Source organism: Bubalus kerabau, chromosome 2 (assembly GCF_029407905.1).
Source record: "Bubalus kerabau isolate K-KA32 ecotype Philippines breed swamp buffalo chromosome 2, PCC_UOA_SB_1v2, whole genome shotgun sequence".
NCBI classification, from domain to species: domain Eukaryota; kingdom Metazoa; phylum Chordata; class Mammalia; order Artiodactyla; family Bovidae; genus Bubalus; species Bubalus kerabau.
In genome coordinates, this window is record NC_073625.1 from 47,398,045 (window position 1) to 47,410,935 (window position 12,891).

Consider the following 12,891-nt stretch of genomic DNA (forward strand, 5'->3'; position numbering starts at 1 on the left):
AGGTATCATGGTAGGAGGGATGGTGGCACCCACCACCTCAAGATCCCTGGAAGGGACTTCCCTGGTCATCCAGTGGCTAAGACTCTGCATTCCCAAGGTAGGGGGCTGGGGTTCACTCCCTGGTCAGGCAACTAGATCCCACATACCACAGCTAAGACCCAGAGAAGCCAAATAAAGAAATGAAAAAAAAAAAAAAAAAAGACCAGGGGGAAGGTGTGGGTGTGGGCAGGGGGCAACCCAGGGGACTGGGGTGGCAGGGCCTTTGGAGATGATGTGCCCACCACAGTTGGCCACCACAGCCCTCCCCCCTCCAAAGACACCTTCAAGTCATAACCCCTGCACCTGTGAATGAGACCTTACCTAGAAATAAGGCCTTTGCAGATGTGATCAAGGAAGGTATGCTCATTGTTGTTTCATCACTAAGTCATGTATGGCTTTGCGACCCCCACGGACTATAGCCTCCAGGCTCCTCTGTCCATGAGCTTTCCCAGGCAAGAGTACTCGAGTGGGTTGCTATTTTCTCCATAGAATCTTCCCCAACCCAGGGATTTCTCCCTCCTCTCTGCGTTGGCAGGCGGCTTCTTTACTGCTGAGCCACCAGGTGGGCCCTAATCCAATATGGCTGATGCCTTATAAAGTGAAGTGAAATGAAGTCGCTCAGTCATGTCTGACTCTTTGCAACCCCATGGACTGTAGCCTACCAGGCTCCTCCATCCGTGGGATTTTCCAGGCAAGAGAACTGGAGTGGGTTTCCATTTCCTTCTCCGGGACATCTTCCCAACCCAGGGATTGAACCTGGGTCTCCTGCACCGTAGGCAGATGCTTTCCCCTCTGAGCCACCAGGGAAGTCCCCGATGTCCTTATAAGAAATTCAAGCAGAGACTGGGTGATGCAGCAGCAAACCGAGGACAGCCAAGGACTGAGGGTCATGACCAGATCCTGGGAGAGGCAAGGAAGGGCTCTCCCAGACAGCTGTTAGGGTAAACGTGGCCCCAGGACATTGTGCTTTCACACTTCAGGCTTCCAGAACTTCAAAAACAAGGGGTTTGTACTGATTGAAGCCCCTCAGGTGGGGTTCGTTTGTTCCAGCAGCCACCCCCGCTCGGGACAGCGTGTTCCTCTTGGCTCTTCTCTTCACAAGACAGAGATTCCCTTGGACACTTCCCTCCCAACTGGGGGATAGGGAAGGAATTCAGGGGTGGGGGCAGATGGTACCAGGGACTTGCTCATGGCAGCAGAAAGATACTCATGAGCCTAGCTGAAAAATTCACAGGACATACACCCTTGGTCTCAGCCTTCTTCCCCAGAGGTCCTGGGTCACCTGCCCCGTCCTGAATACTTGCCTGCCTGGGCATAAAGAGGATGGAATCCTTACAGAAAACATACTTGTTAGAAACCTGCATATAAAATAATAAAAATAATATAAATATTTATGTTAAAATAAAAATAAATAAATGCACATAGCATAAATTCGAAGCAATACCCAAGGATTGCAGGTCATCCTCAAATAGACTATTGGTACCCACTCCTTGCTTCATGTAATAGACAGTGATTTCTTCATGAGCTTGAAGGTGGGGTTCCTGACGGAGCATCTCTGAGGCGGAAGCCTGGCAAGGTTACTAGTCTCCAAGAGGAGTGGTTATTTGCATCAGAATACTTTGAAAATCTAATGAAAAGCATGATCACCCCCCTTCCCACCCCCCCACCAAGTTGCACACAGACACATTTTTACCCACCATCTTGGGGTTCTTGGGCTGCTGGAAGCCCACCTGTGATGGCTGGTATCTCCAGCCCCGAGTGACCGCCCTGCTGTGACAGACACAGATGGCCCCTAGTGCAGGAAAGCAGGCTGAGTGTGCAGGTTTGGAGAGGGACCCAGAGCGCACGTGGTCCACAATGTGACCCTCAGCGGCAGGCAGACTCGGGGATTCCAGGCACACAGAATAGTTCTTTATCACCGGTTCACGTTCCCCCACTGAGATTCCTGCCCCTTTTAAGGCAGGATTCCTGCCCCATGAGCTATAGTCCTCCCTGTCCTTGAAGGACCAGGCGTTCAACTCACTTCCCCATGTCCATCAAACCTCTTATAAGCCACACCGTGTTCAAATGCTTGTTACCAAATTTAAAATTTTGCTTTAACATGCATGGAGTGCTAACTATGAGCCAGGCACTGTTCTGAGCTCTTTAAAACCAGAATCTCAGTGTTTCGTATGCAATAGTTAATGTGTCCATTGGATAAGGCAACAGGTGTTTTGTGGTGATAGCATCTTTTAAAAAAATTAGAGTCTTTTAGCATGATCTGTGGCGTGTGTTCTGTTAATAGCATTCTGATACTTTTTAAAAAGTTAATGTGGGTTCTTGGGGGTCTCTGCCCAGGCAGCTCAGGGGCTCTGGAATAAGGAAGTGTGATTGCCTATGGATAAATTCCCATCGACACCCCTGATCCTACAGCGAGAAAGCAAAGGAGCAAAGTCCCAGGTGGAAGACTCCTTTGAAGGGAGGGTTGAGGCTATCATTGGGTCCCAGGTATTCTCAGCCAGCCAGAAATTCAGGCAGAATCTCTCTCTCTTTCTTTTCTTATTGTAGTTGATTTATAGTGTTGTGTTAATTTTGATGTACAGCAAAGTGATTCAGTGTATATATATATATATATATATATATATATATATATATATACACACACACACACACATACATACATACATACATATAGACATTCATTTGGACTTCCCTGGTAGCTCAGCTGGTAAAGAATCCGCCTGCAATGCAGGAGACCTGGGTTCAATCCCTGGGTTGGGAAGATCCCCTGGAGAAGGGCATGACAACCCACTCCAGTTTTTGGCCTGGAGAATCCCTATGGACAGGGAAGCCTGGTGGGCTATAGTCCATCTGGTTGCAAAGAATTGGACACGACTGAGCGACTAAACACAGCACAGCACAGACGTTCGTTTACATGTTGTTTTCCATTATGGTTTATCCCAGGGTATTGAATATAGCTCCCTGCACTCTATAGTAGGGCCTTGTTGCTTATCCATCCTATATATCAGGGTTTGCCTCTGCTAACCCCAAACTCCCAGTCCATCCCTCTCCCACCCTCCTTCCCCCTTGAAAACCACAAGTCTGATGTCTACATCTGTGAGTCTGCTTCTGTTTTGTAAAAAACTTCATTTGTGTCATTTTTAGATTTCATATAATAAGTGATATCACAGAGTATTTGTCTTTCTCTTCCTGACTTCATTTAGTGTGATAATCTTTGGGTACCTCCATGTTGCTACATGGAATGAAAGAATGCCACTTAATTTCTTTTTAGTGATTGAGTAGTGTTCCATTGTATATATGTACCAAATCTTTATCTGTTCATTTGTTGGTAGACATTTAGCTTGTTTCCATGTCTTGGCTCTTGTGAATAGAGCTGTTATGAACACAGGGGTCAGTGGGTCTTTTTGAATTATAGCTTTGTGTATGATTTTTGGGCAGAGTCTTGGTGGACTTACTGGTTTTGAAGAGAAGTTGGAAATCTGGATATCATTTGAAATCTCCTGGTTTTTAAAGGTTGGCAACTAATTCAATTTTTTTTAAAAAATGTGTAGGCCAAACAAAATGTGCCCTTGAACTGAATTCTGCTCAAAGACCGACTGACGTACAACCTCTGCTTTGAGGAGGAAGAATAGCCCCAGGCCAGCCCCACAGCACACTTGATAGAAAGCTGAGTCAAGAAGACGATCCTGCCTCTGCAGGGCTGCCCGCCCAGGTGGCAGAGGCAGGCAGGATCACTGGCGGCAGCTGACGAGGCATGGTCCTGGCCACGGACCCTCAGAGCCCGGTCCCCATGATGAGGGACACTGCATCGAGCTGTCTTCACTGACACCTCCCATTCGGATGCCAGGCCCCTCACTCTCTTTGGTGCTGGTTTAGTCGCTAAGTCATGTCCGACTCTTGTGACCCCACGGACTGTAACCTGCCAGGCTCCTCTGTCCGTGGGATTCTCCGGGAAAGCATACTGGAGTGGGTGGCCATTTCCTTCTCCATTCTTCTGTACAGAAGAGGGCATGAACTCCAGCTTTGCTCTGTAGACTCGGATCCAGTTGTGGAATTCGCCCTGAAGAAGTGGACCCACTCTATGAGCAGACAATTCAGGCTTGTGAGCCTCCTACAGGACTAAGGACTGACCGTGAGCTGGGCTGCACTAGCCGATTCAAAGAATGGCAGGGCACCTCACCTCTGCAGGGGGCACCCAGTCTGGCTAGGCAAATGGCTCCACATTAGGCATGACGTGTGGTTCACTGGACAGTCGGCCTCAGAGAACAAGCTCCCTGGGGGATAACTGGACCACAGCTCTCACTTCCATGCTGGGGAAACCGAGCCTCAGCGAGGTTCAAGGACACACCAAGGCCAGCGGGAGGTGCGCTTCCTTAACTCCTGCCCTCACTGACCAGTCAGGGGCTCCCATGAGCCTGTGAGGTGGGGAAGGAACGAGGGGCCTCTGACTTTATTCTCTTATATACACTAACTCTACTCTATCATTTTTTTTATGAGATATCATTTGGTAATATGAGACAATTTACTCTCAAAAACAACCCCAATACCATCTGTACAGTATAGAGGTCTGCTTAGACAAGACAGAAGATAGTCCAGCATGCGGGTTGGGACATAAAAAAAAAAAAAAAAAAAAAAAGGCAGACTGAGCCCCAAAGAAGGCAATTGCAAATTCTGATAATATGACTTGAAATATGTTTGCACTGGCTTTGAACTTCAGCCTCCCCTGAGGATACTATAGTAATTCGATAGCAGCCATCACAAGAATTAGAAGTAAGCTGACAGGCAGAGAAAATTGTTATGGATTCCACAGTCTTTGAATCTCCAGGCAAGGCTGTGTGGAGAGCAGGTTAATGGCTGTGATTGTCTCCCGAGGGACGCCAGGTCTTAAATCCACATCAGTAGATGGGTTCACTCTGGGCACACAAAAGCTGAAAAAAAAAAAAGAGACGTAAATACTAAGTCAGATTAAGGGAGGTAACCAAAGGCTATGAGGATTTGAGAACAGAAGAAACGTACTGAAAGTGAAGGATGGATTAATAATGGGTAAACTGGTAAATTCTTTAACTGATCCCTTGGATATACAAATCTAAATGCAAATACCAAAAGGAGTCAGGGAGTAAGAGTCACTGGGCCCTCGGTTTCCTTGGTTGTGTCTACTTAAGGCCACAGGTATCCCAGTTATTTCCAGAAATGCTGGGTTTTGTCTGCGAGTCGTGAAGGAAAGCGCTCTGGGTGTGGCTGCCCCCTGGTGGACGCCTTGAGAATTTCTCAACGCGCCGGGATCCCTGAGCACCGGGAGCCAGGTTGGGTGCCAGCTTGGGGCCCGCTGAAGTCCTCCAGGTGGGCTTTTAGACACCTGCAGGAAGCTAGATGTCCACTCACTCGTCAAGTCCAGCAGGACGGGCCCACCGTGGTCATTATTATGAAACAAGAGGGAGAGAGACAGAAACCAGCCTCTGGAAGGGCCTTCCGAGCAGGGGCCTGGGGACCCAGAAATCCTGAGAAGTGGCTAAGAGCCACTTCTCCCTTCCTTGGGGCTAGAACCTCACCCCCTCCTCCTCTCCCACAATCATGTCACGTCTTTTCCAGCCCTTTGGAACCACCTCTCATCCAGACCTAAGGCCTTTCAATGGTCCAGGCCTGTGGCCGCTGGTCTTCGATAAAGATGCAGAGCAAATTTGGGTACCAGTCACCCAACCAGATCTGGTTCAGACACTCTCACGGTAGGGGGAGGGGGACGGGGAAAGTGGCTGCTTGTCTAGGACCCCGCACTGCTCACCCACCCCCTACCCTCACTGGGCATTATCCTCTCACTCCCGACAGTGCCCAGAAGCAGCTCCTCTCAGAGTACAAACTGGGAGGGAGTGCGAGGAGGCCGGGTCTGGGGGCTGGGCTCACCCCGGGGCCGGGGCAGGCGGCTTCCCCCAGGATGAGAAGAGCTCTGGGGTAACCTGGCGATGAAAGACCTTAAGGAAGCATGAAGAATGGAGAATGTGGCTTCTTTGGGGACAACCCAGGAGATCCATAGGAAGGAACCCAGGTCTCCTGACTGCTTTTTAAAACTTTGTTGTTGTTCAGTCGCTCCGTCGTGTCCAACTCTTTGCGACCCCATGGACCGCACCATGCCAGGCTTCCCTGTCCTTCACTAGCTCCCGGAGTTTACTCAAACTCATGTCCAAATGGTCAAACTTGTGTCGATGGTGCCATCCAACCTTCTCATCCTCTGTCGTCCCCTTCTCCTCCTGCCCTCAATCTTTCCCCACATCAGGGCCTTTTCCAATTAGACAGTGGCAAATTAATTAATTTTTTATGTTTTTGTCTGCACTGCGAAGCATGCAGGACCTTAGTCCCCTGACCAGGGATTGAACCCACAGCCCCTGCAGTAGAAGCACAGAGTCTTAGCCACTGGACAGCCAGGGGAGTCCCCCTCACTGCTTTTTAAAGATAGCTTTTCTGGGAGAATTCAGTGACCCGTCGTGTAACTTCCTGTGGCTGCCGTGAACAATGGCCACAGAATTGCATCTTGAAACAACATAAATGAATCCCCTCATGGTTCTAGAGTCCAGAATCCAAAATCTGGTGTTGGCAGGGCCCTGCTCCCTCTGGGGCTCTTGGGGAGGACCGTTCATGCCTCCTGCAGTTCTGGTGCCTCCTTGGCTTGTGGTCACATCACTCCAGCCTCTGTCTCTGTCTCACTTGGCTTTCTGCTCTGTGTGTACCCACCCCTCTTCCTATAAGGACACCACCCTCTTCCAAGATGATCTCATTTAGTTCCTTACCTTAATTATACCTGTAATGACCCGATTGCAAAATAAGGGCATATTTTAAGATTCTGGGTAGACATGCATTTTACTCAATCCACTGTAGTGATTCTGGGCTTCCCTGGTGGCTCAGATGGTAAAGAATCTGCCTGCAATGCAGGAGATTCAGGTTTGACCCCTAGGTCGGGAAGATCCCCTGGAGAAAGGAATGGCTACCCATTCTTGCCTGGAGAATCCCATGGACAGAAGAGCCTGGTGAGCTACAGTCCATGGGGTCGCAAACAGTCAGACAGGACTGAGCGACTAACACTTTCGCTTTGCACTTTCACAGTGATTCGAGGCCATGGGTGTAGACAGTGCCTGCTGCTGCTGCTGCTGCTAGGTCGCTTCAGTTGTGTCCGACTCTGTGTGACCCCACAGATGGCAGCCCTAGCACATAAAACTCTCAGCATATGTCAGTATCACCTGTTTTCACCAGCTGAAAGGTGCTACTATAAACCCAGGTGTGATTTTTCTCCAGTGATGTTATCACTGCATATTTTCCTTCCTCCACCATGGGCCTTATCACTTATTTGTATCTGATCAGTCAGGGTCCAATCAGGAAAAGAGAAACCCCACTGTTTGTTTTGGCAGAGAAATTAATGGGAAGAAGTGGTTAAGCAGGTGTGGAAGAACTGAAAAAGGTGAAAATGGGAAAAGAGACTGAGAAAACAAGGAAGTATTAACAGCACGCAGCAGCCAGCAACCAGAAAGAGTACCCTGTCTCTTCTTGGAAGGCGATTGCCCTGTCAATCCTCACGCAGGCTGCCTGACGCAGGGAATTGGAGGGAAGATTGATTATTTGGGGCTAAAATGTAAACTGACCCATGGGGACTGCTGCTGCTGCTGCTAAGTCGCTTCAGTCATGTCCAACTCTGTTCGACCCCATAGCCGGCAGCCCACCAGGCTCCCCCGTCCCCGGGATTCTCCAGGCAAGAACACTGGAGTGGGTTGCCATTTCCTTCTCCAATGCATGAAAGTGAAAAGTGGAAGTGAAGTCGCTCAGTTGTGTCTGACTCTTCGCAACCCCCTGGACTGCAGCCTAGCAGGCTCCTCCATCCATGGAATTTTCCAGGCAAGAGTACTGGAGTAGGGTGCCATTGCCTTCTCCACATGGGGACTATTCCTTGGATGTCAGAGGCTCCATGCTGGCTATATACTAGGTGAAACTTCTTGCCTGCTTTACTAAAGTAAATGGTGGCCCTTCTGATATTTGTGGACAAAAGGAAAAAAAAGAAAAGAAAAGAAAAACTCCAAAGTTTCAGCTGTTAAGCAACCCCTTCAGAGCTGGCAGGACTGACCCCCTCCCTGTTAGGGATGTGTGAATTCAAGGAGCAGCTAAGGACACACACACAGACATACAGAGACACAGACACACAGACACACACACCCAGGCTCATGCTGCACCAAAGGAGGAAAAGACAGGGAGAAAGAAAAATATCTGAAGATTGGGACTTCCCTGGTGGTCCAGTGGTTAATACTTCACCTTCCAGGGCAAGGGGTACAAGTTCAGTCCCTGGTTGGGGAGCTGAGATCCCACATGCCTCGGGGCCAAAAAACCAAAACATGTAACAGAATCTATATTGTAACAAATTCAATAAAGGCTTTAAAAACGGTGGTGCCTTGTGGCTCAGACAGTAAAGAATCTGCTTAGAATGCAGGGGACCTGAGTTCGATCCCTGGGTCAGGAAGATCTCCTGGAGAAGGGAATGGCAACCCACTCCAGGATTCTTGCCTGGAGAATCTCACGGACAGAGGAGCCTGGCGGGCTACAGTCCATGGGGTCGCAAATGAGTCAGACAGGACTGAGCAACTAATACTTTCACTTTCACATCAGAAAACCTTAAAACAAAACAAAACATTACCTTGCAGTCAAATCAAAGGGAAGGAGGGGGGCCCATGTGGTGCCTGGAGGAAACGAGGTTGCAGGTGTGTTTTCCCTGCGCCCGCATGTTCACAGGATCTTTGGGAGAAATTGAAGCAGGTGTGGAAATTGTGTCTTTTGATGAAACCAGAGGAGGATGAGGACGTTGGAGGACTGCATTTTTCAAGTTGATTTCTGGGATCAAAGACTTTCAGTTCAGTTCAGTTCAGTCGCTCAGTCGTGTCCAACTCTTTGCAACCCCATGAATCAGAGCACGCCAAGCCTCCCTGTTCATCACCAACTACCGGAGTTCACTCAGACTCACGTCCAACAAGTCAGTGATGCCATCCAGCCATCTCATCTTCTGTCGTACCCTTCTCCTCCTGTCCCCAATCCCTCCCAGCATCAGAGTCTTTTCAAATGAGTCAACTCTTCACATGAGGTTGCCAAAGTATTGGAGTTTCAGCTTTAGCATCGTTCCTTCCAAAGAAATCCCAGGGCTGATCTCCTTCAGAATGGACTGGTTGGATCTCCTTGCAGTCCAAGGGACTTCAAGAGTCTTCTCCAACAAAACAGTTCAAAAGCATCAATTCTTCGGGGACTTATAAAAGCACTGAGGCCTTCAGGGCATCACTCCCCCCCAGCTCATAAAGGTTACAAGATGTCAGGACATACTGACCTTGGGACAGACTCAGAGAGGACTCGCTAACAGGGCAAATCGCAGCCACTGACCTTGTGCGTGTCCCGCTGCTGGACTGCGCTCAACTCCATGGGAGTGCAGATCATAAAATTCACACCACTGACAAGGTACAGCATCATCGGGGTGTACAGATGGGGAGGAACATTCTAGACTAGGGTTTGGCCAAGTATGGCCCATAGGCCAAATCTGACCTGCCACCTGTTTTGAAGTTTTTTGTTTGTTGTTTGTTTTTGGTCTGTGCTGCATGGCTTATAAGATCTTATTTCCCTGACCAGGGACTGAACCCAGGCCACAGCTGTGGAAGCACTGAGTCCTAACCACGAGAGGCTTCCCTGGTGGCTCAACGGTAAAGAATCTGCCTTCAATGCAGGAGATGCAAGAGATGTGGGAGACATGGGTTCAATCCCTGGGTTGGGAAGATCCTTTGGAGAAGGAAATGGCAACCCACTCCAGTGTTCTTGTCTGGAGAATCCCATGGACAGGGGAGCTTAGATGGCTACGATCCATGGGGTCCCCAAAGTCCAACACATCTCATCAACTAAACCACCACCACCGCCTAACCACTGGACCGCCAGGAGATTCCTGTTTTTACAAATAAAGTTTTATTGTGACACAACCACACATTTATTTACATACTGCTTAAGACAGCATGCCTGCTACAGATGCAGAATTGTCTTTGGGACAAAGATCACACTGAATCACAAATCCAAAACTATTGACTATCTGGCCCTTTACAGAAAAGAAACAAAGCTGCCGGCTCCTGTTCTGGGGCCGCCCTGTGGTTTCTGGCCGCTTGGCAATACCCGGTAACGTGGCCCCACGGGACCCCGAGGAGACGCATCCTACAACAGGCAAATACAGGAGCCGCAGGTGAGAGGCAGGTGGGCTCTCTCTGGAGTCAAATGGAGGCAGGCGTGGGCTAAACATCCTTCATGATTCTTTGAAGAAGTTTTGCCTGTTAAGCATGGAATAACAGAATTTGCATTTTTTTAAAAAAATCAATGACTGTTGAATTATGCACTTCACAATTTTTTTGAGTGCTTTTGTACGCATCATGTGTAAACTTCACATATCTAGCCATTGTTCTAGAAAGCATGGAGCAGGCCCCACAGTGAACAGGGCTGTCTCATCAGTGGCCTCTATTGAAAACCCTCGGGCCGGCCACCCAGGGAATCCTTTTTGGACCGTGGGCTTCCCTGGTGGCTCAGAGGTTAAAGCATCTGCCTGCAATGCAGGAGACCTGGGTTCAATCCCTGGGTCAAGAAGATCCCCTGGAGAAGGAAATGGCAACCCACTCCAGTATTCTTGCCTGGAGAATCCCATGGATGGAGGAGCCTGGTGGGCTACAGTCCATGGGGTCACAGAAAGTCGGACATGACTGAGCGACTTCACTTGCACTTTGTGGGGATGGTCTGGTGCTATAGCAGCCTCTCAGCACAAGGTGGCAGAACATCCATGGGTACCATGGAGCCCTGGCCCGCAAGAATCCCTGAGTCCAGAGTCCTCAGGGGCCTCCTGGAGTGCCCTTGGAGAGAGCTGGCGGTGGTCAGGACAGAAGAGCTGACATTGAACTACTGAATCAGCAGTTACTGACGGTGCCGAGTCAGAGGGAGAATGAATTACTGCATTTCAAAGGGCAACCCGCACACACAGTTTTCATCCCTCTTCTGAGTCTCCCTCCGTGAGGCAGGCTGTTTCTCTTACACAGTGGGATGTTTCTACAAGAAGATGGAAATCAAGGGCATAGATGGACGTCTAGGGCATTCGATTTTAAAATGTTTGAAGGCTAGTATTTCAAACATCTTTAGCACAGAAATGGCTGCTTCCCTGTAACGAGTTAATATGTTCACTGAAAATTCTACGCTCTTAAAAAATGGATTTGCCTTTTTAATCGGTAATAGAAACATAGTTTAAAAAAAAAAGTATTTTAAAGAGAAACTGCCTAGAGGACAATACCAGGATTCTTAGGTCTTTTCAGAAATATTCTTTGCATATACAAGAATATCCAGCTTTTATATACAAATGGTGAACAGCATGCCAATCAGCCTCTTGCTTATTTTCTTCCTACATATCAAGATGTTGAAGGCTGTCTCTGTTTCATACACAAACATCTGCCTCATTCCTCGACTAGGATCCCCCATTGTGTGGATTTCCATACCATCTTTTCTTAAAGTTTATTTTTAATTGGGGGAAAATTGCTTTACAGTATTGCATTGGTTTCTGCTGTACGACAATGCAGCCCATACCATTTTTTACCCCTCCTCTCTTGATGGACATTTAGATGGGTTCCAGTCTCTTGCTTGCAATGACCAGACCTGCACGTATGTCCTGGAAATACTCTCAAATCACACCTAAGTCCCCTGAACTTCCTGGAAGATAACTGAGTGGTCAGAAGGTTATAAAATTTTATACTTATATTTTTTATATTTTATAAAATTTATGTCATAAAATGTGAATACCACCCTTTATCCTCAATAATGATAGTAATAATAACTGACTTCTATGATCTGTCACTGGGAGTCAGACACCATTCAGATGGTTTTGTATACTGTAGTGAACACACTGTGGATAGACCCACTTTAAAAGTGGTTTTTACTCTCCTGTGTGCTAAGTCGCTTCAGTCGTGTCCAAGTCTTCGCAACACTATGAGTTGCCAGGCTCCCCTGTCCATGGGATTCTCAAGGCAAGAATACTGGAGTGGGTTACCATGCCCTCCTCCAAGGGATCTTCCTGATCCAGAGGTTGAACCTGCATCTCTTACATCTCCTGGCATTGGCAGGCAGGTTCTTTACCACTAGCAACCCCTGGGAAGCCCTTTCCTCTTCTACTAGAGGTAAATGAGATCACTTTATAATTTGAATTTGCATTGATATTATTATAAGTAAGAACGAGTATATTTTTTCTACTAAGTCATTCACATTTGTTTTTCTTTCTTTATATATTTTTAAATCTATTTTTTTTTTGTATTTCTTTTTCTGTGACATAGCTGTCTGTGTCCTTCAACCATCTTTCTGTTGAATTGTTGACCTCTGTTTTTAATGTTAGAAACCTTTTAAATGTTAAGAAGTTTGACATATTACCTTGTATGTTGCTAATGCTTCCCCCAAGTTTATCATTTATTTTTTTGTCTTGACTTGGTTGATAGTATTTTTTTTTTTTTAGGCACAAAGAAATTTTCAGTTCTTATGTAATTGGATTTATCAGTCTTTTCTTCTGTGAATTTTGACTTTTGTGCCATGTTTGGAAAGATTGTCACAATCTGGGATTACAAAAATAAATCTCCCATGTTTGTTCCAGCTCTTTTATAGCTTTATTTTTAAAAATCATAATTTAACTCCATCTGGAATTTATTTTGATATACTAAAGTAGAGATCCAATTTTACTCTTTCCCAGATGTTTACCCAATTATCCCAAGCATTTATGAGATAACTGATCTTTTCTCCACTGGTCTGAAACTTCCTTTTTATTTTATACTCTTTTCCTGAAAG

At 47.3% G+C, this 12,891-nt stretch overlaps 1 protein-coding gene and 1 non-coding gene across 2 annotated transcripts in view; both read right to left on the reverse strand.

Moving 5' to 3' along the window:
• Positions 1-774: 774 nt before the first annotated feature.
• Positions 775-846, reverse strand: TRNAR-ACG (transfer RNA arginine (anticodon ACG)). Its single transcript has one exon. It is a non-coding gene; the product is annotated as a tRNA-Arg (tRNA).
• A 3,882-nt stretch (positions 847-4,728) lies between these two features.
• Positions 4,729-12,891, reverse strand: part of SMIM11 (small integral membrane protein 11) — a 67,898-nt gene continuing 59,735 nt past the window's right edge. The window contains exon 4 of the mRNA XM_055567618.1: positions 4,729-4,967. The gene's annotated coding sequence lies outside the window, so the exon portion shown is untranslated. The remainder of the gene's footprint in view (positions 4,968-12,891) is intronic.